The sequence below is a fragment of the Lemur catta genome, chromosome 1 (assembly GCF_020740605.2).
Source record: "Lemur catta isolate mLemCat1 chromosome 1, mLemCat1.pri, whole genome shotgun sequence".
Classification (NCBI taxonomy): Eukaryota; Metazoa; Chordata; class Mammalia; order Primates; family Lemuridae; genus Lemur; species Lemur catta.
This window is the reverse complement of record NC_059128.1, coordinates 199,819,763-199,825,762: the sequence shown is the minus strand read 5'-3', so window position 1 is coordinate 199,825,762 and position 6,000 is coordinate 199,819,763. Positions and strand designations below refer to the sequence as shown.

Here is a 6,000-nt window from a genome sequence, read left to right as displayed (position 1 = left end):
CTGAATGTTCAGATATCATTAGCATTTTTTAGCAATAAAGTATTTTTTAATTAAGGTATGTACTTTTTCAGACATAATGCCATTCTACACTTCTAGATGAAGGCATAGTGTAAATAGAACTTTTATATGCACTAGGAAACCAAAAATTTATGTGACTTGCTTTATTGTAATATTCACTTTTACTGCAGTGGTCTGGAACCAAACCTGCAATATCTCAGTTATGCCTCTATGCAATAATAATGGATTGGAAGACTTAATTATTAAAATGTCAGTTTTCCAAAAATTTACCTGTAGATTCCAACACAATTCCAACTAAAACTCCACGAAGATTTTTTTTTAAAAATCAACAAGCCGATTCTAGAATTTACATAGAAAAGCAAAGAAAATAGAATATACAAAAGAGTTTTGAGAAAGAGCAAAGCTGAAGGATATACACCATCTGAAGTTAGGGTGTTATAATGCTACAGTAACCAGGACAGTGTGATATTGAAGCAAAAGTAAACATATAGATCAATAGAACAGAATAGAGAGTCTAGAAATAGATCCATGCATTGATTTTTCAACAAAGGTACAAAGGCCATTCAGTGGAAAAAGGATAGTCTTTTTAATGATTGGTGCTGGAACAACTGGACCTCCAACTGCAAAAAGAAATTAGTCTTAACCCATAACTTGCACCCCCCACAAAAATTAACTCAAAAAAGATCATATCCTAAGTGTAAAACCTAAAACTGTGAAGCTGCCAGATTAAAACTTAGGAGAAAACGTTTGTGACCTTAGGTTAGGAAAAGATTCCTTAGATACAAATTCAAAAGCATGAGCCATAAGGAAGGTAAATGAACTTCATCAAAATTAAGACTTTCTGCTCTTTGAAAGGCACTGTTAAAAGAATGAAGAGACAAGCACAAACTGGAAGAAAATATTTTCAAAACATATATCTGATAAAAGGCTTAAATGAAGAATAAAAGAACTCAAAAAACTCAGTAATAAAACAATCCATTTTTTTAAATGAGCAAAATATTTGACCAGACGTTTCACCAAAGAAGACACAAATGGCAAATAAGCACATGAAAAGATACTCAGCATCATTAGTTATTAGGGAAATGCAAATTAAAACCCCAAGTAAATACCAAAAGGAGGTATTACTTTTAAAATGGTTTAAAAAGGAATACTGACAATACCAAGTGCTGATGAGAATGTGGGAGTAAGTGAAAATCTCATATATTGATGGTGAGAATTCAAAATGATACAGAAATTTTGGAAAACAAATTGGTGGTTTCTTATGAAGTTAAACACCATATGACCCAGCAATATGATTCCTAAGTATTTACCCAAGTAAATAAAAACTTAAATTTACATAACATTTATGCAAATATTTATAGACGCTTTATGGATGACCACCCGAAATGTTCCTCAACTGGTAAACAGATAAGCTGTGGCATATACACACAGTAGAGTATTACTCAGCAGTAAACACGATTGAACTACTGACACCACAGCAACGCAAACCTCAGATGTACTATGATGAATAAAAGAAGCCAGATTCAAAAGGCCACATGCTATACAATTCCATTTATTTGACATTTGGGAAAAACTAGCATCCTAGGGACAAAAAGCATATCAGTAGTTGCCAGTGCCTGGGAATGGTTGGACAGGGTTGACTCCAAAGTGACATGATGTTATTTTTTTGAGGTGATAGAAGTGTTCTAGATTTTTATTGTGTGGTACTCACCATGAAAACTTGCAGAATTGGTTACTATGTTAAAAAAATTTAAAGGAAACAAGTTTGGAGGCAGACTGAAGATATGTATTAGTGCTAATTGCTGATGTGAGCTGGTACAGAGAATATCATTACTGGAGAGAGATTGAAAAGTCTATTTATTACACGGCAGATGCTTCATGCACTTCATCTCAATTGATCCTTATACTCTACCTTGAAAGGTAGTTTCCCCATTTTTGCAGAAGGGCGGGAGAGAATAGGGATGGGAATAGTTGAGTCAGACAACTTTGTTCCCCTTTTTCCCCAAGACATGAAATTTAGTAATCATTTTGGATGTACTTTGTAAAGATATCTATAATCAATGGCAGTATAGAGTAGTAAAACCATGACTGGACAATTTTTATAAAGTTCAAAAACAGACAAAACTAAACTAAGATGTTAGAAGCCAGGACAGTAATTTCTTTTGGGGAAAGATAAGAGTTCGTGATTAGAAGGGGCTTCTTTAATGATAGGAATGTTTTATACTTTTATTAGGGTGGTCATTATCCTGGTGGATTCACTGTGATAATTCATTGAACACACTTGCAATTTATTCCTCTTTCTGTACATATGCATATTTCAATAAAAAGTGATACATATATGATTTGTTCAACTATAAAAAGCAAGGGATGTTTGTCAAGCAAGTCACAACAGTGGCCAGGAGTACATAGGTTTCCTCAAATGTGTCAATTATCAATAATGTTCTGCCTAAAATGTGTGAAAGATACATGGTTATTCTTTTTTAAATGTTTATTTTTAAATATATAAGTAGGATTTATAAACTCCTACATATGTATGTTTTCGAGTAAAAATAATTTTAAAATATTTTCCTTTAAAAAGATATGCAAACCTTTATAAAGTGTATTTATAAAGTGAATAGCATACCTATGTATTTGTGTGTGAAAGAGGCAGAAAAGAAGCACGATCCATTTATTTTTTAATATTTATGCATAGTAAAGAGACTTCAAAGATACACACTAAAATGTTCTTACTGCTTCTCCTTAGAATACAGGTAAGTTTTATTTTATGTACATCTTCCCACATTTTTCAAATCATTTTAATCATCATATTACTCTTAGAATCTGAACGGAAAAATATAAACCTATGTTGATTTTATGATGGCAAACACCAGGTGCAGCACAGAGAAAAGAATAGGGAGGGGTCTGTAGCCCTACCGACGTGTGGGCTGGGCAGGCCTCGTGGAACGTGATGCTTCAAACGCAGTCGCCCACGCGAGCAACTGACCAGTGCGGCCTTGGATTGGGACGTTTGGAGCCCGACGTGGGCAGATGCGGCTGCCTTGAGGCATCCGGAGCTTCGCCCGCTCCCGCTGGGCTGAGCCACAGTTTCCAAGGTAGGAAGAGAAGCAGGTCTGCCCATTTAAAACTTTTTCAGTTCAGTGGCTTGATGGGAAGGAAGGGAGGTGACCTCAGGGGGAAAGCTTGAGTAAGTTGGAAAAACAGGAGCTTCTTTCTTCCTTCCCGCCTGAGGAATGAGGAATGTTGCTTGTAGATAGTCCCAGTAAGTAACCAAGAAACCATCTCCTGTGGGCAGTGAGAAGACCGGGCGTTCCAGAGTGGTTGCCTGTCCGCCACACGGGCACACCCTACCCCATCCCAACTGTGATGAGAAAGGAAAGGCTAAGATTCCACTTGGTTTCTCAGTAATAGATTTTTGTTTGTTTGTTTTTGTTTTGCTTTATCCTAACTTGTATTTTCCTAGTAAAGTGTATAATTTGAGGACATCTACTTCTGGTCAAGTGAGAAGTGACAATTTCAGAATTCAGGTTTGACTTATCATTTGCAGTATGGGCTGTTGTCTCCGTAACTCAAGATATTACCGTGGATACAAGACATTGAGTGTCACGGAGGAGGGTTTTAGGGAGAGAGACAAACTGAGTTCCTCTCTCTAAGACACAGAGCATGTCATCATCTTTGTATCCTAACGTCATGGTTTGCATGAAATGCTTGATGTATGAATGAATGTATGAATGGGTGTCTTTCCACAAGGACCCTGCCTTTCAAAGGTGGTTCAGCATGAGCAATGAAAAATAGCTGTCATTTTGTTTAAAATTTGCATTTCCTATTTCTTAGCCCTCAAAAATATTTACAAGCCTAAGTAAGAGTCTCTGTTTTTGAAGCATCAGGGAAGTGGTTGCCATTTTTAGTAAGCCACTAGTTTGAAATAAATGTATGAAAACTTATTTTGTATTGATAGGTACTTTTGGTTAGCCTCTTATGATTAAATTTAACTTACTAACAATATTGTAACAGAAACTATCCTAAGTTCATGAAATTGTTCAACTTCCAAGAGTTGTTCATCTTCTGAACAGTGAAACCCGCACCTTGTAAACTGATTACAACTTAAAACAACAAATGAACCTGAATCATGAGATGCAGAACCCTAAAATGATCTCCAGGCATAAACCTACAGTTTATTCCTTTCTGCAGGAGAACTTCTTGTAATTGAGATACCCAGTGACAAAAGCTATATCCCTATACATAGAATTTGGCTGCAAATTGTTGCATTTTTTCATTTTATGTGACACATCAGTTCAAAATAGATGAATAGGCACTCCAACAATGGTATGACATGGTAACAAAAGTTATACCAACACCATATGCTCAAGGGTTTTTAAATCCTTTTACATCAGGGAGTCCAGAATCTTGTCTCTCAACTAGTGTAGAATATATTGAGTCATCTTGGAAAGTAACATTCAAGTTGTAACATTTTGCACTCATGAAGAGCCTTGCTGAATTTTTTCAAAGATGTTATACAATAAACTATTACAGCAGTCTAGCTTAAAGAGCGCCAAAATAGAGACTAATTTATCGCAGCTCTGGCTAAATATCAAAACATACACGATGAATGAGCATGAGCCATCTGTCCAATAGAAAGAGCATTTTCTTAATCGTCTAATTTTTAAAAATTGCTGAGGAATAATAACAGCAATAATAAAAATAATGATAATGATAGAATAACAGTTAATATTTATTGAGCTCTTACTATTATCAGGCAATCTTCTTCTATTACTCTTCTCAACTACATGAGGCAGGTATTAATATTACCATTAACCCCATTTTGTAAAGGAGAAAACTGAGTAGCCAATGGCTATAACATAATAGCATCATTCCAAATTCGCCTCATGTTGGGGAAAATTATTACAAAATAACCTGAGGGTAAAGATTCAGCTTTCTCTCTACATTTTTGGAAGTTTCCAGGGTAAATTTATTACATATTCCATATTATATAGATCTCTGTACACCTATGTATGTCTATTCTGAAATGTACAGAATTCATGCATTTGAACCACTAATCTTTCACAATGTGGGCAACTTCAAAGGTAATTTGACACAAGATTTAGTGTTACAATGTGTCTCTTTAACCTTCATGAGTAGGAACTGAAGCTAAAGTCACACTGCAATCTAGAATTGCATTACAAGTGGAAAATTGATGTGGTTTTAAGTAAGACCATTTAAAAGGAAATGTTTCAGGAAGACTAGTATTATAATTACTGAATAGAAATCAGCTCCTGATTTCAATTCCTTTTCATAGATGACTTAGTTGTTCTATCTTGCTATTTATTTTAGATTTACTTAAATAAGTTGTACACATGCCTTTCAAAAGTAAGCATTAATATATGGAATCAAAATTTAAAAAGATTAAATTCCTTTCTTCAGAGGAAGGGAATTGTATATAACTGTCTGAGCTGATATTTTTTAAATGTATTTGAAAATATAGGTCTTGCTTTTTTCGGACACCTTTACCTTATTGTTTATTAGGCTGATAGCTCCACATGCTAGTTTAAAAGTTACTGGCACTAAACCTGGTCTGTGCCTCTCCGCTAGAATAACTTGCCTTAGGAAATTCCACATTGTGGGTGTTCATCTGATTTCACATGCATGAATGCTTCAGTGATTTCCCACCGGTTCTCACTTAAATTCCTATTAGCCAGCATAGCTCAAGCAGAAGAATTCAATGCTGTCTTGAATGATCACCTGTTATAGCTTGAGAAGATATTGTATTATCACCCCCCCTCCATAAAAAAGTGTGCATTTAAGTTGTTAGAAATCACCTCAATTTTGTTAACTTGAAGGTGTAAGGAGCAAAACTTGTACTTAATAACCGCTTTACATCCCTGTTGAACAGACATTTGGAAACCTAAATTTAAGGTGCAGAAAAAAAGAATCAAAATAGTTCTCTCTAGCACATATGTCTAAACCTATCTAGTCTCCAGGAAAGTA

At 35.1% G+C, this 6,000-nt stretch overlaps 1 protein-coding gene across 1 annotated transcript in view; it reads left to right on the top strand.

Moving 5' to 3' along the window:
* Positions 1–3,007: 3,007 nt before the first annotated feature.
* SPATA16 (spermatogenesis associated 16) overlaps positions 3,008–6,000 on the top strand; it is a 247,967-nt gene continuing 244,974 nt past the window's right edge. The window contains exon 1 of the mRNA XM_045539681.1: positions 3,008–3,101. The gene's annotated coding sequence lies outside the window, so the exon portion shown is untranslated. The remainder of the gene's footprint in view (positions 3,102–6,000) is intronic.